At 45.2% G+C, this 21,526-nt stretch overlaps 1 long non-coding RNA gene across 2 annotated transcripts; it reads right to left on the reverse strand.

Moving 5' to 3' along the window:
• Positions 1–4,406: 4,406 nt before the first annotated feature.
• Positions 4,407–9,343, reverse strand: LOC120100059 (uncharacterized). Of its 2 annotated transcripts, none has more exons than XR_005499747.2 (3): positions 9,212–9,343; positions 5,360–5,460; positions 4,407–4,599 (listed from the first exon to the last, which is right to left on the reverse strand). It is a non-coding gene; the product is annotated as an uncharacterized LOC120100059 (long non-coding RNA). The 2 variants fall into 2 exon arrangements; XR_005499748.2 differs by having other exon boundaries at positions 9,245–9,339.
• Between the last annotated feature and the right edge of the window lie 12,183 nt (positions 9,344–21,526).

A 21,526-nucleotide genomic window follows, 5' to 3' on the forward strand; every position in this document is an offset into this window, starting at 1 on the left:
ACAGGGCATGGATTGATCCACAGTCTGTCTCTGTCCACACTAGCACAAACAAAATAGTTGGGTCCTTAGGTGTATCACAGCGTGTGGATGGGAAAACAAGGCAAGACAAGAAGTAGAGGTTGTCCGGATTCAGAGCTCAGGGAAGGCTTGATAGAGATGGTTTGCTCAAGGATCTTCTTAAACTGGATGAAAGGAAGGCATTCTAGGGCACTTGGTGCACGAGGCAAGATAGCCAGAACCCAAAACTAAACAGGAGGGTGTGCGTAGTGACTACACTCGCCCCAGAAACTTGATACCCAACTTGAAGATGGTGGGGATTTACTGGAGATGGCACGGAGAAACCATGTTAAGTCCACTGTGTTGGTTTCCTATCCTCTTGCTGTGATAGCATACTGACAGAGCAGATGTAAGGGAGAAAGGTGTATTTCAGTGGACAGTTACTTCCCAGTTATGGTCCCTCATTGCAAGCAACTCAATGGCAGAAGCTTGAATTAACTGGTCACATTTGTACCCGCAGTTCAGAAACAGCAGTGAAGCCTGCCTCTATGCAGTCTTTCATTCCATCTACCCGGTTGGGATCCTAGTCATGAAATAATGCCAGCCCCACTGGGTGGGTCTTCCCACCCCAGTGAACCTAACCGTGATCACCCTGTAGGCATTCTCAGACACTCATCTCCCAGTTTATTCTTCATCAGATCAAGTCAGTAACCCACGTTATTAGGGGAGCTTAATATTTAAGATTTACTCATTTTTATGCATGTTTTGCCTGCATGTGTGCCTTTGCTCCACAGGCACGCAGTGCCCAAGGAGAGGCCAGAAGAGGGCACTGGATCTCCTGCAACTGGAGCTAGAGATGGTTTTTAGCTACTGTGAGGGTGCTGGGAACTGAGCCAGGTGCTTCTTCAAGAAGAGCTGGTGCTTTAAACCATTGAGCCATCTTACCAGCTCTCGTATGTGCATGCATATCGTTAATAGTATCTACAGATCTCTTGCTGTATGTCGGCCATAGTGTGAGCATTTTATAGTAACCAACCCATTAAACACCTGGCCCACAAACTAGAAACTATTACGCCTGTTTTCTAAGGGAGAAAACTGAAGCCTAGAAGTTAGACTGGTCATTGTAAAGTTGTACTGACTCTGGACCCCGAGGCTTCTCTGCACTGTAATCTGTCCCTTGAGACCACTCTGCTCCCTCCTGCCTGGTGTAATCTCAGTTCATCCGACTTCTGGATGCCCTCTACTGCAATACAGCTGTCCCCAGACCACAGGTTCTATGGTCCATCCTCATTCTTGTCCTCTAGGTGTTGCTACGTGGGGGAGCTGCTTTTCTCATTGCTGTGATAAAATCCAAACAAAATGAACTTAAAGCAGGGGTTCTTTTGGCTCACAAGTCAAGGGCACAGACCACTGTGGTAAGAAGCCAGGAGGCAGGAGCTTGAGGCAGCCGGACTATGGCATTCATGGTTTGGAGTCAGAGAGAGGAGAATTCCCACGCTCTACCTGTTTGGACTTTTTGTTTAGGATGGGAGGCCAACCAATGGAATAATGCCACGGAGAGTCAGTTTGGGTCTTCCTGCCTCAGTTTACTTTCATGAGGACCTATAAAGACACCCAGAGGTGTGCTTCTTCGGTGATTCTAAATCCAGTCTGGTTAATAAGGAACATCACGATATCTGCCTAAGTATCGCTAATGGGGCCTAGAGCCTGAAGTTCGTGGGTCAGGCAGACTTTAGAGTCTCGGAAGTCCATCTCCTAGTCCCTGCTTCAGTATTTCTAGCTGTGAGGCTTAACTGTTACATCGGTGCTGAGGCTTGATAACCATGCCCAGCTCACAGCTCAGGGGGCTGCAGCTCAGGGAGCATATATGTGAGAGTTCCAGCCTCAAGCTTGACATACGGCCTGGAGACTCTTGAGTAGAGGGACAACTATTTCCGTTCCAGGGTGTTAGGCAGGGAAGGGAGTTTAATTCATCACACTGTAGTCTCTTCGAAAAAGTGTCCAAACTTTAGGTGACCTTCCGAGAAAAGTAAAAAGAACAACACAACGTATTTTTTGTGTTATGGCCTTGAGTGGCAGAGAGTTGACTGAAAATCGAGGTGCACAGCTCTCAGTGTGTGTGTGTGTGTGTGTGTGTGTGTGTGTGTGTGTGTGTGTGTAGGGATGATTGATGTGCAGAGGAAGTGTTGCTGTGGTTACAGCCTAGAAAATGAAAATTCTGTATGCCAAGCAGAATTTGCTTAAACTTCAGTTGGAATTTATAAACTGATGAAACAGGTGTTCTTGGAATTTAATTAAGCACTGAAATATTGTTTAAGTCTCCTGAGGAGTTGCCAACAAATGTGTTTCCAGGTCTTTGGGATGTCAGAGCCCAGTCTTCTGGACATAGACTCTCTGGTTCCCAGTGTAACATTTGTTTTCTATATGGAGAGCGTGCCATTGTCAGCCAGGAGAGGGGAGCATAGCATTGTTCAGTAGGCCAATGCGAAGGTGTGCCAGAGGTGCTCACTGACATACATGAACATTTTAATTAACGAAATTGAGAAGTCCATGATGAACCAGATTTCAAAATTTGAACCAGAAGACAGTACTCGGATTATGTCAATCTGCATTTAAACTTAGCCTTCATGGTCCCAGAGCTGGGTGAGGAGATTGTCTGCGACTCTCCACTTCTGTTGATGTTGGACAGAAGAGAGAGCTTCCTGAGTGCTTTCATGGTCTCCCGTCATGTTTCCGTCACAGTTTCACTCTGATCCTCCCTCTGTCAGCAGACGTGTGACAGCCACTCAGTGGTACTGTGCTCTCAGCTCTGTCCCTGTGCTGAGTGAGTCCCGTGTAGCTGAGTGAGACAGAGGTAGGCCAACGATTCCTGGGCTCTAGAGAGGACTGTATGCTCAGGGACCTGGGATGCTTTTGTCTTTTGGGGTCTTCTTTCTTCAGAAGAATTCCCAAGTACTTTTGCGGCTGGGAACAAGTTGGGAAAGTTAATTTTGTATACGAAGAGATGCCCGGGGAGCAGGCAAGGCACCATCTCTGGGTGCGCCTGTGAGAGTTTTGTTGAGACAGATCGGCATTGGCCTTAGTGGTTTGATGAAGATGGTCTGTCGTTCCTGGTGTAGTGGACATGGGAGGCCAGGATAGAACCAGCGTCTGGAAGTTTGACAGGTGCTCTTTCTCCTGCTGTACTGGCTAGGATGCATCCTCTTCTGATTTGGGGGTCAAGGCTCCTTGGCTTAGGGCCTTTGGTCCTGGAGAGAATGATGCCATATTTGATCCTCAGCTAAAGGAAGGGGGATCATGGGACTTCTTACTCTCCGTACTCCCATGAGTCAGCTCTTGTGATAAATCTCTTCCTAGACACGTGAGCCCTATTGGTTCTATTCCTCTGGAAGATTCTGAGTAACACTGAGGTCTCAGTGAAACTGTTTAAGAGGTCAGCTCATAAAGTCTGCTGTGTTGTAATTTTGCTTTTTAAGATACGGTCCCACTCTGTAGCTCTGGCAGGTCTGGAACTTTCTATATAGAGGAGGCTGGCTTCAAACTTTTGTCAGTCCTCCTGAGCCTGTCTCCTAAGTACTGGCATTATAGGCACGTGTCACCTGATCAGCTTAGGGCCTCAACACCCAATTTTGAAGTCTAGATTTGTCACTTATGGACTGCTCTCAAGAGGATCACATGTTTTACGCCTGGGATTTCTCACCTTTGGCATAAGATACGAATAGCACGGGTCATTGTGCACAGGAGATGCTGCAGGGCTGGTGGGGGGGTTGATGTCTGCTCACAGAGATGTTTGAAAGGTGTGGGAGCAGCAAAGGCAACATGAACTGTGGAAAACAGTACGAGGTGGACAACAGGGGGAAGGCATCTTTCCTGAGGCTCCCTGAAACCAGAGATGCTTCGGAGCGGCTCACGTGGCTGCTGGTGACTGTCATCGTCGAGGCCAAATTTCATTCTTCCAGAGTCTCCTAGGATTAACTTATTGCGTCTCTTGATTTAATTGTCTGTGCTTGTTGAGCTGTCTCCCAGTCATAGACATATTAGCAACAGGTATAACCTTATTATTTTATTATTAGACGCTGGTCATGGATAAGGCACTTGGTTTGTGTCAGCTTTATAGACTCAGAGCATGAGTTGTGTAGTACACACTGCTGGGAACTTAGCGAGCTATTTTCAGCTGACAGCCGCTCTGTGGATGTGATAGGTGGAGCCCGGACATGGCTGAGTTTTGATTGGCCGAGCTCTCCGACACACCAGCTGATCATGATGACCTGCAGACTCTGGACCGTGGTTCTGGTTTCTGCACGAGAACCGGTGTTTCTAAGGCTTTGTGTTTATTAAGTTATCAAAATCTTAAAAGCTTTTTGTTGCCACCTAAGAGCCTGTAGAAAAAGGCACAAGTTACAGATGTATCGTTTGATGGGTTTTATTAAATATATGCAAACCAACACTCAGACCAAAATGATGGAACATGGTCTTAGACGTTCCTCTCCTCCCCGGGCTGTCTCTCCCACGTTGCTGCTTCCTGTCTGTGTCCTGACTCCTTCAAGCTTAAATGAGAGGTGGCGGGGGCGGGGGGAGTCTGGTGTCATCTTCCTGACAAACCTGTGAGGTTCACCGATGGCCATTATTGGTTGTAAGTGGTTTGTTCTCAGTGCTCTGCAGTATCCCACAGCAACACCACTAATAGACACTTGGATACCTTCCTCTCTAAAGCCACTAACAAGTGCTTTTGACACAGAGAAAAGTGGAGTAGAAGAGAGAGTCCAGCACTAAAAGCTCATACATGGTGAAAGGCTGTGATGATGTGACAGAACACGGGCAAGGCGCCTGTCCCAGTCAGAGACACTTCCCAGGGACTTCTACATTGTTAATCTGGCTGCAGGCACCATTGTGTAGGTGAAGGAAGTTCCTAAAATAATGTGGGTTGGAAATACTAGACATCTACATGCAGAATAAGGAGTCAGACCTGTTCTTCATACTAGACCAAAAAAACAAACAAACAAACAAACAAAAAAAAAAAAAAACTAACTCACATTGGGAAGGTGCCCTATATTTAAGAGCAAAAATAGAACTCTTAGTATTTAGACAGCAGTGAAACAAACTTATGACAGCAAAATTGATGGTTATTTTGTTGGTTATAGCATCAAAAGCCCAGGCAACAAAGGAAAAGTAGGTAAACAGAGATACACCGGAGCTAAACATTTTAGAACATTGAAAAATGTGATCGACAGTTTGAAATTGCAGCACAGACAATCGAAGGGGCCGGGAGATGGCTCAGTCAGTAAAGTGCCCACTGTGCAAGCCTAAAGTGGAGTTAGACGCCCTATAAGCCACATAAAGATTCAGGTATGGTGGTGCAAACCTTTTGTTCCAGTGTTGAAGAGGCAGATCCAGGAAGATCCCTGAAATTTGCTGGCCAACGAATCTAGCTGCATCAGTGTGCTCTAGGTTAAGTGAGAAACCCTGTATTTTTGAAAAAAAAATGATAGGAGAGTCTCTGAGTTTATGGCCAGTCTGGTCTACAATCCAAGCTTCAGACTAGCCAGAAATATATAGTGAGACCCTGTCTCAAAACAACAGAAGTAAGACACAGAGCCATTGAAGAAGACATCTGACGTTGACCTCTGACCTTGTGCACACACATGTTGCATGTTCCCCTTTCCTAATTGCTGTGGCGTTGTTCCCCAAATAAATCACTTAAAGGCTGGAAGATATTTATTTCTACTTCCTGTTTCAGAGGATTCAGTTCATGATCAATTGGCTCCGTGCACTTGGGCAGAACATTACAAAGCAGGAGGTGTTTACTTCTTGTTGGACAGGAAATAGAGAGAGGAGGAATACAGGAAGGTGCCAGGGAAATAGGTAAGCTCTGAGGATACATCCACAAGGACCTATCTTATCCAACCAGGCCCACACCAACCTTTTACCATCTGGTAAATAATTCATACTATGAACCTCTCAAGAAACTAGTCCGGTCATTAGATCAGAGTCCTTATGGCCCAGTTGACAAATACATAGGTATGTTTCACTTAGCGCAGCTGGGTTGACAACCAAAATTAACCATCACAACACTTTAAAATACATAATATGTTGAGTTTCATGTATCTCCAGTTATGTATATATATCTGTTTAATACCTGTACACACACACACACACACACACACACACACACACACACACACACACAGTGGTTTAAGTGCGAATGTCCTCTGCAGGGTCATGTATTTGAGCGTTTGGTCTCTAGCTGGGGCTGCTAGTTTTGAAGGTTGTAGGACATTTCAGAGAGAAGTGTGGAGTCACTGAAGGAAATGGGTTACTGGGGACTGACTTGGAGATTTTACGGCCTGGCCCCACTTCCTGTCTGCTGTCAGCTTCCTGTGGCACCACTGTGTGAGGAGGTGGGGAGTCACTGCTGCACACCCCTGCCATGCACAGTGACGTGTACCCAGAAAAGGGAAGTAATGTGCACGTATTACCTTATGCAAACACAAGGGCTGTAAAGAATGCTGCTGTTGCTCTGAATCGACCAAACCAAACCAAACCAAACCAAGCCAAACCAAACCAAGCCAAGCCAAGCCAAACCAAACCAAACCAAACCAAACCAAACCAACCAAACCAAACCAAACCAAACCATACTTTTCATGCAGTCTACCCAAATCCTCTTCAGGGCGTACACCCCTGATGAGAGATGCTCCCTACTGCCTAAGGCTAGGCACTCCAATAGACACTTGTACACTCCTAGGAGCATTACAGTCTGTAGACGGAAGCAGCAATGTGTCCATTAGCAGATGGACAGACGAACAAAATGTGCATTAAGTACACACTGGAATATTATTCATCTGTAAAGAGAAGTTAAAATACACGCCGTGGCATGTGTGCGCTGAGAAGACATTTTGCCGAAGGAAAAGAGACGGCAGCAAAAGGACAGAGCTGTTAAATTCTACTTGCATGAGCTAGCCTGATACCACGGATTTAACTTGTATTATCAGAAGACTGAACAAAAAGGTAGAAAAATCCAAGCCCAGTTCTGCAAATATTTGTCTTAATTGAGTTGCCTGTCTTTTCCTTCTAGAGTGAGAAACTTTTATTAGTCTTAGGTAGGAGTCTGATTCTATCTAATGTCATTGGCTCTGAGATGATGCCCACAACAGCCTAAATATATACACTTTCATTGTACATTCAGGAAGACAGAAATTATATAAGTGAGCCCAGATTCTCCAAGAACTCTTTGCTGGGAGTTTTGGGTCTCTTCATCTGCCTCTTTTATCATCAGCGTCTGCTTCTGGTTAGCGTTTGTGAAGCCCAGATGGTCAGGGCAAGACCCAGCACAAGACTAGTCGTGGTGGCTATGCAGGAGGTGGCTGCAGTGTTTTTAGAGAATGTCACTCTGTCAGCTGCATCAGCTCTGCTTTGACAATGTCATGCATGCTCAGTCTTTTTATTTTTTTTAAAGATTAATTTGTGTGTATGTGTGTGAGTGTGTGTGTGTGTGTGTGCGTGTGCGTGTGCATGTGTGTGTGCATGCATGTGAGTGTGTGTGTTTGGATGCCTGTGCATACGTGGATGCCAGAAGAAGGTGTCAGATCTTTTAGAGCCGGGGAGCTTGAGTTACAGTGATCTGAGGGTATCTGACTTGCTTGTGAGTGTTGGGCTGTGAATTCTGGTCCTCATGATTGTTTAGCAAGGACTTGAAAACACCTGGATGTTGGCCAAATGAACTTGGTTCCAGATTTCTGAGACGGCAAGACCGTTTATGTGTTATAATGGCTAAGTTTATTGACATTTGTTACAGCAGCAATCGGAAACTGATACTGACAGCTGGGTATGCTGGTACCCTGGGAAGGCAGGATGGAAATGGGGCCAGGAAGATATGGATTCAAGACCAGACTGGAACACACAGGAAATCCTGCCTCAGACAAAATCAAACAACCAGAAAACACAAAGGAAACACAGAGGGAACAAACGGGGAGGATTGTTGCAATGTGTGAGGAGGAGCTACAGACAAGCTACAGACAAGTTACATCTGCGAGCAGTGCAGTGCTCATGAATGGGCGAAGCTCCAGGTAAGTTTGGGAAGGGGGAGGGAAAAAAGACCATTAGAGTGTGGTCTTTGCTTTACCGACAGGTTGGACAGGTCTGATAGGCCTTCGGTAGTGACCATAGTGACCCTACCACACTGTCCTCTCCTGAGTTCCTTATCCAGGTGACTGGTCCCAGAGCATCTATCTCTTCATGAAACTGTGCCAGAAGTTCTCTCATTCCAAGTCCGCTGAGCAGGAGAAGGCCACTTGCAATCTGCCTTCCTAACTCTCCGGCTTGGCTCATTGTTAACTCCACTCTGCTGATTTTCTACCTATTTTTCTATGTTTCCTATCTTGTTCCTCATCCACATAACAGCTACTGTGGCATTAAGCACACCTTTAGGAAAATAGTGGTCTCCTTTAAATTTTTTTCTAATGTCATTGATAATATATAAATATGTATATATATTATGTATGTACATAGGTACATGTATGTGGGAAACCTGGTCATATGTGTGGAGCTCAAAGGATACCTTCCATTGTTATTCCTTAGGTAACATCTGCTTAATTTTTTGAGGTGGCTCTCACTGCCTTGGAACTCACCAATCCCTGGTGGCCGAATTCACCACCCTGGCTGGCCAGTGAGCCCCAGTGACTGCCTGCTTTGCCTCCCCAGCTCTTGAATAGCAAGCTGTCCCACCTGGCCTACTTTTAAAATTTGTTTTATGTGTGGGTTCCATTCCAGGGATTGAACTGAGGTCCAGCTCTTTGTGTGGTGAGGACTTTCCCGACTGAGCCATCTCTTTGGAACTCTACAGAGTGCTTCCTGTTCATCCAGACACTAAAGCTTATTCACAGAGAGGAGTCCTTACAGATGACTCACTGTTTGTGGCGCCTCTGAACGCCATCACACTAGAACCCCCGGCGCTTCGGAATAGTTTCGTCCCAGCCCAGGCACACCCTGGCTGGTTTTCCTTATGGAGATCTGTACTGTTGTTGGATTAGTTCCTTTCACCTCTGCCACCCTTCATGCCCCCTGAGCACAGGGACTGTTTGCCAGGAACCCAAGTTCTGTGTGGATTGTCACAAAGCCTGGACCGCAGTGCGTGCTCAGGAGACTCGGGGTGAAGGAATGGATACATCACTGTGGATACATGGTTTTGTTCTTTCTAATTCCCTCCTTCTTTCCCTACCTCCAGCTTCCACCCAGCAGCCGATCTCCTAACCTCATTGATACTCAGTGAGAGCAGCAGAGAGGAAGAAGCAGCATTTAGAGACTTTCTCTTCAGAGGCAGCTGCACAAGGCCCTGCCAAATCCTCCTACTGATGCCTGCAAAGCAAAGGCCACAGTCTACACAGTCAGAATGAAGGGCGTGGTTTCCGTGGGCAGAGTGAAGGGCGTGGTCTCCGAGATCAGAGCGGAAGGCGTGGTCTCCGTGGGCAGACCACTTCCCTCACTATTCCCTCTAAGATTGAGTTCCCCCTCAGTAAAGTGGGTAGGGATCACATGAGAAGGGTGGGTAAATGTGCAAAGTCTCACAGTCCCAAAGAATCCCATCGTCTAAGGGTTTCTCTCGGGACAGAAGGAAACGATCATCTCGGCAACATTAGGCTCCTCTTCGCTGCATTCATCCCAGTGACTGGCTGAAGATGACCCTCTCCTTCCCCTCTTATTCTTATCCTATCTTTGAGAAGAGGCTGGCCGTCAGGATTCCTCCTCCAAGATGCCTGCTGTGACTGCCACAGTCATGGATTGCTCTCCCCCCTGGCTGTCAGGTGAACCCAGCCGTACCACCTGGAATTCCATATTCTTGAAATATATTTTTAATTCAACAGGTCTTCGGAACACATGTTTACGAGTTACACTGTGACATTTTAGTACATATTGAATACACGATAGTTTGGGGGTTGGGTGTCCGTTACCTTGGACACTTATCAGCTCTCTGTGTCAGAGTTCTTGTGTGATAGTTGTCAGCCGGAAGCCCACCGTACTGGAGAACAGCAGTAGTCTCTCTCATCATAATTAATGTTTAATGGCTTAGGTCCCTCTTGGCTCCACTCAGAGCTACTTTATGTTTCTATGGTCACCCTGGACAGCTGTCCCAAAGGTCTGGTTCCCGGCCACCCCTTTCCATCCCACTGTCCCTGCTCCCTTCTCAGTGACTGGATTCCAGCCTCGCTCCGGGGTCCCATCCCCGCTTAGCTCCCTCAGCTCCAGTCTTCCTGATCTGAATCTCCAGTCCCAGAGCCTGCTGAGGAATTGCAGTCCAGGTTTGGGTTTGCGTCCTCTGGGTTAGTGGCGAAATAGTGACCAGGTTGAAGAGTGGGGACTTGAGACTCCAGCTTGCTGTGGGTTCAAATTCTACCCCCCACTGGATATTTTGTGGTTTCAGAGGGAAGGCATCTGATCTTTAGTTTCCTCTCTCTCTTGCAGCGATGATAAAAGTGTCCAAATACTTTTACAATTTAATATGTATCATATAATATATAGGGTAATAGCATGGGCACAGTGGAGGGTGACATGGTGAAAGTACATAGCACACATGCATGTGTGTGCACACAGGCACACACATGCGCACGCACACACATGCACCCATATGCACACACAGGCACACACATGCACCCACACTTGAGAATCCAGGGAATAATAGACTCTGAACTGAGCCTTGATTAGTGATAGGTGATCAGTTGTTTTTTCAAATTAGGATCTTCCCATATTATAGTTTGTCTGGAATTTGCTACGCAGCCCATAGTCCTGAACTCAACAGACTAACTGTGTGCTGGATGGTGGCGGCACGCACCTTTGATCCTAGCACTTGGGAAGTAAAGGCAGGTGGATTTTTGTGACTTTGAAGCCAACCTGGTCTACAGAGTGAGTTCCAGTACAGCCAACATTACACAGAGAAAAATCCTGTCTTGAAAAACCAAACCAAACCATAACCAAACCAAAATGCTTACTTTTTTTTTATTGATTTATGTGGGTGCAGCTCTCTCTCTCTCTCTCTCTCTGTGTCTTTGTCTCTCCCTCTCTGTGTCTCTCTGTTTCTCTCTGTCTTTCTCTCTCTGTCTCTCTTTCTCGTGTGTGTGTGTGTGTGTGTGTGTGTGTGTGTGTGTGTGTGTAAGTCTGTCTCTCTGTCTCTGTCTCTCTCTCTTTGTCTGTATATTTCTCTTTCTCTGTATGTGTGTATACATACACCTGCTATGGGGACACAAGCACCCATGGAGACAGGGGAGGATTTAGGATGCCATGAATCTGAAATTATAGGTGGTTGTGAGCCACAGGATGTGGGTTCTGGGAACCTTGTCCATGTCCTTTGGAAAAGAGGCAAATGCTGGTCCTTATTTGGCCTTAGGCCCTCAGTGCTGGGAGAGCTGGCAGGTACCACCATGCCAACTTTATCTTCCAGCCTTATCACTCCTCCTAAGTTTTGAGATGTAGTCTTGGTTGTTCCGGTATTCACTATGTAGCCCAGGTTGGTCTCAAACCCACGGCAATCCTCCTGTCTCAGCTACCCCAAGATCAGCTATTAGAAGTTTGCAATGCCTGGCCCAGTTTCATCCTTATTCTTGTTGCAGAAGCAGTGCTTATCTCCACAGCATTCTTGGAGAGTGGGTCTCGCCTCTGTCTTGGTGCGAGCCTTCCTCCATGCTCCAGCTAGCATTGTTGGTTCAGCCACCAGCAGTCTGAGACATCGGGATTGACAGAGAAAACAGCAGCAAGGCACCTACTTGTCAGCTTCGCCAAGCCAACCTTGGCATCCTTCCCTCACCCACGAGAGACTTTCTTGTTGCCGCCCATCTGTGCACATGTGGAACATCTGTGATTAGCCCATTCAGGTTCGCCAGAGGCTGATGATCCCCAAGGAGATCTGTTCCTTACTCCCTGCCGGTTGAAAGGCCCTCTGCTAGCTGGGTGGTAGCCGCCAGAGTTGGGTTTATCCAACATCACCTTAATTGGGCATCTCATTATCCCATTCCCAGAGCTGAGAAAAGCCTCGTGCATTGCCAAGGTGAACTCATCCACAGACACGGCAGAGATAGCTAATCAGCCTGTGCCTCACATGAGCAGAGATGGGGAGAAGGACCAGAGCCCAGGTCCCCGAGCCTTGCAAATGACTCTCAGGAAACTCATGATTGCATTTGGGAAGTAATTTCTTCCTGTGAGGGAAAAGTCCCTGTTAGCTTGACTTCCTCTGCAAGGAGGCTGGCTTATTCCTGCTCTCACTCCAGCACCCATCCCTGTGCTCCAATCAAAGTCCTGGGACAAATGACTGCTGGGGGTGTCTGCAGTCCTCCTACAGGGATTGGGAAGCCAAACTGCTCAGCTGCTCGTTGGTGTGAGTTAACGCTGGACAGAGTGTAAAGAGGAAAGGCTCTCTCTGGCCCAAATTTACCAAGTGGGCATAAAATGCCATTTATTAATGAATGATTCGCCAGCTCTTTTCTTTCTGGAAATTTAAGTTCGGAATTTAATTAATAATGTACTTGCATTAATTAACTTTTTTATCAGGGTCTGGCTATGCATTCCAGACTGGCCTGGATTTTGCTACATAACCAAAGCTTTCCTGGTACTCCCTCAATCCTCCTGCCTTAGCTTCCCACGTGCTGGGGCGCCAGGGATACACCACCCCGACAGGCTTTATTAATTCTTATTGAGTTATTTGCAAATATACTACAGCTGTCGTATCCTTCACATACAAACATTTTCACGTGTATTCCTGGCAGGCGAAGGCATTATAGCATGTGTGGGTGTGCATGTGTTTGCTTGTGTGCATGTGTGCATGCCTGTGTGCATGAGCGTGTGTTAGCATGGGCATACATATTTAGCATCTGTATACCCATGCGTGCATGGGTGGAGCCAGAGCAAGACTTCAGGTGTCCTCTTGGTCTCTTGTCTCGTTCTCTGCTTTAGTCTCCTGAGACCAGGTCTTCAGTGAACCAGGGATTTGCTCTTTTTGGCTAGGCTAGCTGCTGGCCCATGAGCTCCCTGGTTCTTCCTGTCTCTGACCTGCACCACTGGGGATTTGTACTCATGTGTGGATGCTTGTACAGTGAGAGTTCCTGCACACTGATCCGTCTTCCCAGTTTCCTATACAACCAAAGTGAAATTTTGAAGAGCAGGGATTTAGCACTGTTTTATTATTTTCTCTCACCCATAATCAAATTTTAGTAATTTCCAATGATTTCTTTCATCATCTTTTCCCTGGTCCAGACCCAATGCCTGGCTTTGCCCTTCTCTGTGCGTCTCTTTAATTTGTTCCAGGGCAACGTCTCCCCAGCCTTGCATTGCTCGACTTTATCATTTTCAAAGGCTCGGCTGTTTTGGGACAATGTCTTCTCCTCCAGTTTGTCTGTGGTTTCCCTATGATTTAATTTAATCTGTGCCTTTTGGACAGAAACACCCAAGACCTATGCATCCCACCAAAACTTGGGCTCTTTATCGCTGTGGCATCTCTTTATGTCATTAACAGTGAAAAAGTAAAAGGCAAGTTCTGGAGACTACAAAATACCCTGTTTGATTTTTGTCGAAAATGTCATTTACCAGTTTTAGTACCCACTGAGATGGATTTGTCTTTGCTGTCTTTAATGTGGCCCTAATGTCCTTTATTGTCTCTTAGCTGTTTTTCTACTGTAAGTAATATTTTCCCTTTACTCATTCTATTTATCTATATCACTGTAGACTTCTGGATTCATAGTTATTTGATATGCTATTGATTACACTTTTATTTTATTGTTAGTGTGAGAAACAGAGACAGAGACGGAAAGATAAAGAGGGAGAGAAAAGAGTCCGGGAAGGTAGGGAGGTAAGAAGGGAGGGAGGGAGGGAAGGAGGAATATATACATATATGTATATGTATACATATTATATATATGTATAAATATATATAAAATGGTGCTCATACCACTGAACCCTGAGGATGTTTGGAATTTGGTTCTGACTTCTCACCATGGGTTCCAGGGATTTAACTCAGGCTATCAAACTTGCATGGTGCTGTGTGACATTTTTCCTGGGGGAGACACTCAGCGCAGACAGTAAGCTGACAACAGAGCCAAGTACACATAGCACCAAGGTCCAACCTGGTGAGCAGTGAGTTTTATTGGGGTTATTTACAGGGATTCGGGTGAAGAGTCACTTACAGGAGCAGAATGACTCAAGAGAGATGAATCACCAGAGCCCACCCCAGTATAGGTGAGGTGTAGGACACACTGTATGGCCCTCGGGTGACTCCATGGATCAGAAAGCGTCTTTCTAGGTGGATCGGTTGGCTGAAGAGCTTCTGAGTAGCTCAGTTGGCCTTCGTTTCGTCTAAGACAGTTAGGTTGCTCTTGGCCTCTTCCAAGCCACTGGGGACAGCATTTGCATCTCTCAGGTGGCTGGGCTTGTCTAGCAATCTTTATTGTACATAGAAACTTGGAGGGTTGGGTAGTGATCTGCCGAAGGTCAGGGACTTCCCTGAAGCTATTTTGAATTGTTCACTTTTTGTTTTAAGGACCTTCCTCCTCAGAATGAATGTTTCAACTGGAGGAACCTGCTACCTAGCAAATGGCAAATGCTTTTTACCAGTGAAGCCATCTTGCCCACTCTATTTTATCATTTTATTTTTGATGGTCAAGCTTTCCTAAATTTGGCCAATGGGATTGATATAGAGCCCAGTCCTATACCTTTCAATACTTCATTTTTATTCTTTTAAGTATTTCCTTGACTTCACCTTTAATAAGGTTTCTTTTTTTCTCCTGTTCCGGCTCTGGGATCAGCACTTCTAAGGGGTTCTTGATTTTGGTGAAGAACAGCGTTGAGAAGCCCAGATCCACTCGTGGACTATGCTCACGGCTCCTGTGCTACCCGTCCCAACCAAGGTGCTCTGGCTGTTCCTCTCTTACACAATGCCCTGTCCACATGGCCTCTGCCATGCATTGACTTAATTGCTCAAGACTAGAATAACTGACTGCGCCTTCAGGAATGCTTACCCATGTCCCTGTGAAGAGAACTTGTTGACTAGACCTCAGAATTTGTTCATATTCCCTTTCAAAAGGTAAACTTTCCTTAGAATGGCATGTGCAAATTCAAAGTGTACATTTCAATTAGTTGTGACGGGCACACGGAAGTGTGTAATCCACATCCTTCTCGAGACATCCGTAGCCCTCAGAAAAACATGCTCATTTCTGTTCCCGGCCAACCCTCTTTCAGGAGCTGAGCACTGATTTACTTTCCAGCACTCTAGAGCTCAGTGGGAACGCAGCTCTACAGTGCTGTGTTTGTATTTTCACTTAGCGGAGTACTTGTGAGATCTATGTATGCTAATACAGCACATACTTTGTGCTCTTTTTAACTAAGAACCAATATCCCATAATGCACCACTCACTCACCCACTCTTCTCTTGATAGATCTTTGCAACTTTTCTGCACTGTTTTGGCTCTGATAAACAGGACACCTGTGAGCTTTCTGTGTGTGTCTGTTTGTGGCTTGTTTTCATTTCTTTTGTGTAAATAACTAGAGGTGAAATTTCTGGGCCAACAGGGCAGGTAAATGTTTAACTTTTTCTTTATTAGTTAAGAGACTGATAGACTCAAAGGCCTTCCCTTTTCCAGATGGTTTTACAGCTGGCTGTGTGAAATTTAAACAAGGTCCTCACGTTGACCTTGGTTTTATATCTTTACCGGTCTTTCTTCATCCCTAAAAGCTTTCAGAGTTTATAATAAGTGACAACTCCTGAAAGTGTTTACTTCACAGATTTGGCATATAAAGCAATGTTCTGATATCTGTGTACATTGTAAGGTGAATTAAGCCCACATTAATTAACTTGCCCATCACTTTAGTGACTTGACATTTTTGAGATGATGTTATGGAAATTGACTTTCTTGTTATTTTGAATATACAGCCATTATCACCGACTAGATGTCCAGGTGTTCAGTAGATGTCACAGCTTGCTTTTCCTGTCTAGATGAGGCTCTGTATCCCTAAGACAAGAATGTCCGCTCATTACTGAACCCCGACCTATGTTCTTCATCTTTCTTCTCACTCCAGCACTTGTATGAATTCAGTTTTCTTTTAAAATGCCAAGCTTAATTGAGACAATGATGTTTTCATTCTATGTTCCTGTATCGTCTCAATTAGGCTCATCCATGTTTCCCGAGTAATAGAGACTTCTGTTTTCTAAGCTGAATAATATTCCACTGAATATACACCACTTCATAAGGTCTTGGCAAAATTCTCAGCACCGTGGACTGTTAGGGAAATACAACAGAAAGACACAGCAAGACGTCACATCATGCCTGACAGAATGATTTTTTTTTAAATAAAAAAGGTACAAGATAATGTGTGTTGGCAAAGAGTCAGAGAAAAGGCTACTTTGTACTATTGATGGGGATGCAAATTAGCAGTCTCAGAAAATGGGAACCTTGCTTTCATTTCATTTTGTTGTTGTGGCCTGTAGGAGACTCCACGTTCAAGATGTCCTGGGTTTGATTCCTTTTCATGCTACTGAGCTTGGTACCATGTTCTCAGAACATGCTCTGGTCAAGATAGTGAGCTCTGGGATCAGTTGCTTTCTCTTGACAAGAACTCTTCAGAGCACCAAAAGTTACCACTCACTTGTTATCTTAGGGTTTCTATTACTGCGGTGAAACACTGTTACCAGAAGCAAGTTGGGGAGGAAGGGGTTTATTTGGCTCACACTCCCACACTTCCTTCCCTGAAGGAAGACAGGGCAGGATCTCAAGCAAGGCAGGAGCCTGGAGGCAGGGGCTGATGCAGAGGCCATGGAGGGTTGCTGGTCACTGGCTTGCTTTGCATGGCCTGCTCAGGTCGCTTTCTTATAGAACCCAGGACCAGCAGCCTAGGGGGTAGAACCACTCACAAAGGACTGAGCCCTCCCACGTTGATCCAGCCTTACAGCTGGATCTCATGGAGGCATTTTCTCAATTGAGGCTCCCTCCCCACTGATGACTCTAGCCTGTGTCAGTTGACACAGAACCGGCTGGCACACTTCCGCTTTTGATTGACTCATTAGTTTCATGGTAGAGCTGTGGCTGCCTCATCCCTTCTTTTCTAACTTACTGTGATTTTGTTACCAAGGTAGAACTTTGCTCCCAGCAATCTTTCATTCTGCAAAGTAGAGTCTATATTTGCAAGGCAGGACGAAACCTTGATGTTTGTGTGGTGGTGAACTTTTATATTAATAGTTGGTTAGCAATGTCCAGGGGTAATGGGTAAGGATCTTTTTTTGTTTTGTTTTGTATTCTGCCTAGCTCGTGAGTTTTTATAAGTCTTATATCATATGAGAACAGAAAAACATTCTGAGAAATGCATTGTTAGGCTGTGTTGTGGGATCTTTTCTACTCAGACCTTGACGGTGCAGGTCAACCACCACAGACATCCTCTTCATGAGATCAGAAGGTGGCAAACATGGGGTGGTTTACCCCCCCATACACTGGTGCATCCCCCAGCACACTGCTTTATAGTGAATGAAGTGGGTGTGTGCTCTGAGACAGTAAAAATGGAGTGGGGCCTTAAGCGAGTAACTTGGTTCTTTATTAGTAGTTTGTGCTATGTACACCTCGATATTGCTATATTTTTATACAGCCACAACTGCAGCTGATTGTTTACGCACCATCTCCACACACACCCAAGGGGCACGTAATAGCATGACACTATGACAGCAAAGACATCAGACATCGGCAGGAGAAAGGAATTCTTCGGCTCCATGGTAATCTTTTGCCGTGGCCTTGTGCACACTGCCTGTTGTCAACTAAAACACCCTCAGTGGTATCTGACTGTGCTCGATGTTTTCCCTCACTATAATTACACTTTCCCTTACATTATAACATCTTAGGACGTCATGTGCCTTGGACTTGGATCCCGTGATGTTTCAGGCACAGGCCTATTTGTCACTACCAATGTTCTTACTTTCTTGGCATGAGATAGCTCAGGCCTGTAGTCTCTCTGTGGGAGGTGATATTCAGAAAGGACTGTCTGGCATTTGGGCTCATGGCTGGGGGCTGTCATTGTTTTTAGGTCGTTTCAGTGGCTTAAAATAGGAAATGTGCATATATGTTTAGGAAGAAAAAAAATTGGAAGGACATGCTGATATTTTCTACTTAAATTTAACTTCACACGGCCTTTCTTTATGTCTTTGGTATGCACACTGTGAGGGTTAGCTTAAACACGCGACTTGAGGTAGTCTAGACTCCTCTGGGAGGAGAATGTCCATGAATGCTTGTCTACGTTGGTTCTGTAGACATGTGAGCACATATGTGGGGGTCGTATCAATTAAGTTGCTGATGTGGGAAGACATGGGCTACTTTAGGCATCCCCTAGACAGACTCGGATGGACTGTCTGAGAGTGGGGTCCATTGGATAAGCACAAGAAAGCAAATGGGCACAAGGGTGTTCTCTGCTTCGCTGTTGACTGTGTGGTTTGAAGTTCCTGCCTTGGCGTCCCTGCAACGAAGAGCTGTTACCTGGAATGTTAAGCTATGGCAAGCGCCTTTCTGTTCTTCCCTTTTATTGGGTATTTTTATCACCGCAGGAGAAATGAAACTAGGACAGATGTTTGAAGCTGGTGACATAAAAATCAATCACTTGCTTTAAAACGATCATTGGAAAGCAGTACGCACGCTGCTGTTCTGATGGTTCACACTGTGCCAATGATGCTCTGGCGGTGGCTGGTCTGGTCTAGCCAGTGAAGAGGTCTAAGGCAGCTCACGTACCTTACAGGAATGGCCGGCTGGCTGTGGTCTTCGTTGACTCTAAGTAGCCTGGGGTCTTTCTATGGGGTGGTCTCCCCAGCAGGTTAGTGGGATTGCTTACATGGTGGCTTTAGTTTCTAAGTTTGGTCTCTACGTTTTCTTTTTTCTTTTTGGTTCTTTTTTTTCGGAGCTGGGGACCGAACCCAGGGCCTTGCGCTTCCTAGGCAAGCGCTCTACCACTGAGCTAAATCCCCAATCCCAATCTCTCTACATTTTCTTAAAGACTAGTCTCATTCTGCTGCCTCGTCTCATTTCATGAGAGGGCAGGAACATAATCCAGCTATGGGCAAGGGGAGTATCAGAGTTTTCACACCTACCTTTTTGAGTCATAAGTCTAAAGGGTCTTCTAGCTTGTCCCCTTTGCCCCTGAGTGATGTAGCTAGGGTGGACAATCTACATCCCTGGTATCACCCGAGCCTCCGTGGTGTGGGATCTGTACTGTCTGTGCAGTGAGCCCCTAGTCTACGAGCGATACTGTCACTTCAATTCTCTCGCCATTAGGAAAGCTTTGTGACGAATTCCTTGGGTGCCCTCCATTTTGTCTTTTCAGACAGTTGTGATTCCTAGAAGTCTTGTTTCCAGATGAAAGACAGATGCCCATGAGATTTGGGTTGAAACTACCACTCTCCTTCATCAACGTTGCAGTGGTAATATCTATGCGTCTGTTTTGCTGTAACCTCATAGGGAGTGTTGGGAAGACAATGGAGTTTTGCCAGTGCAATGAGACATTTACCTCTTTTTGTATGCCTTGACTTTACTGTGGCCTGATCTCCAAATGAGAAAGGGAAAATTAATTTTGAATGTTAACACTCTGACACTTATGTGTTTTGTAAATGTTTGCTGTTTGTGTTAACTACCGTTTGTATAATGGTACAAAAATATTTCCAGAATCTAGAAGACTCTTTCACTCTTTTATGCCAATATTGCATACAGAATTTGTAATATATGTTTACTAAATTGGATTATTATTATTATCATCATCATTATTATTATTTGCTATTGCTATGTGTGTATATGCCTGTGTGTAGGTTTGTTGACAACTTGAAGGAATCAGTTCTCTCTTTCTAACCTGTGGGTCCCAGAAATCAAATTTGAGGTTCCCAGCCTTGCAGGAAAATTGTCTTTATACATTGAGCCATCTTTCTGGCCCCAGAAATCATATCATCTTGATTCTAGTGACATAGATATCCTGACTTTATATTAACGAATTGCACAGTGAGCACATTTTGTTTTTTACTTCCTCCTCCTCTTCCTTCTTCTCCTCTTTCTCCTTTCCTTCTTTTGCTGGGGTGGGGATGGGGTCGGGCTGAGACAGGGTTTCTCTGTGTAACAGCCCTGACTATCCTTGTAGGCCAGGCTGGACTCGATCTTGCAGAGAGTCTCCTTACTCTGTCTCCTGAGTGCTGAGATTAAAGGTGTGTCAGCATGCTGTCTGGTTTTTCATTTCTTTCACTCAGCATGGTATCTCTCAGATGCATCTGTATGGGTTATCTATCTATTACATACTGGCTATTTATTACTGTTGATTAGTTTACTATAAAGACGTCCACCATGACAAAAGTGCCATTGGTAGACCTATCAGCGTAGCGTGCTATATTAATTCTGCAGGTGGATTATTTGCAATTCTCAGTGCTCTTTCAAATAATGCCAGTCTGGACGTTTGGGTTACATAATGTACATATTTCTCATGAATTAAAAGTAGAAATTCTGCTTGAGGCAGACTAGTGGTTAGCTGTACCTGACATTACTCTAAAGGACTTTTCAAGCTGTAACAATTTGCGTCTCCCCTGCATCCCGAGCTGTTGTTGACCTCCCTCCCACCAACACTCATTTTTGGGCTTTAGAAACAGCAGCATCTTAGTGTGCACGCAGTGGTGCCTTATTGGGATATCGATCTGCATCTGCTCTAAGCCAGTGGTGTTCACCTTCTTCCCTAAGTAGCTCACTTTGTTTTCTTCAGTGAAATGCTTGTTTATTTCTCATTCTTAATGATTTGGGGATTCCTGTCATACTCTACGGATCGATTGTTGCAGGTTGTCTCAATCTATTCTGATTCTGAGTGAGGCTGAGGTGTTTCAAGCTATCTGTACTTAGTTTGGGCTTGTTTGAAAATCTGGTTGTCCATCTTTCTTGCTCAGGAGATCTCTAGACAGTGCATTCAGGACCCTGGTTCCCTGGGTTGTCATTGACTCTTGATTTTATGTGTTTTCCTTTTGTCCTCTTTGGGAAGTATTTTAAAGTGTCTTAACTAGTATACGTTTGTTTCCTCATTAGCTTTACATTTTAAGTCATAGCCAGGACACATACGTCTTCGGTTGACAATTCAGTTCCATTTGGAACTTATCATGATACTTGTATCATATATGAGCCCATCTATTTTGGGCTTTTCCCATATGGTCATGCAGTGGTCCCTACCTCACTTATCAAAGCCACCTTTGCTCATTTCTTTAGCTGTCTAGTGTCGCAGCATACATTACGTTACACGCTTAGATCCAGTTTGAGCTCCCCGCTCTGGTTCGTTGGTCTGTTTATCAAGAATGTCCGACGGCAGCTTCGTCTGTGGGGACTTCAATATGTTTTGCTATCAAAAAGGACTGGTTTTGTCTCCCCAGCATGGGTTTTGGTTTTAGAGTTTCCTGACTTTTAATATTTCCATATGAACCTCGTTCACTTGCTTATCTCCCATGGAAAAATAAATAAGGCCCGATGCATCTTCGCTGCACCTCAGAAGTGTAAGCGAACGTGAAGAAGCTGGTGTG

The sequence above is a fragment of the Rattus norvegicus genome, chromosome 1, assembly GCF_036323735.1.
Source record: "Rattus norvegicus strain BN/NHsdMcwi chromosome 1, GRCr8, whole genome shotgun sequence".
Taxonomy (NCBI): domain Eukaryota; kingdom Metazoa; phylum Chordata; class Mammalia; order Rodentia; family Muridae; genus Rattus; species Rattus norvegicus.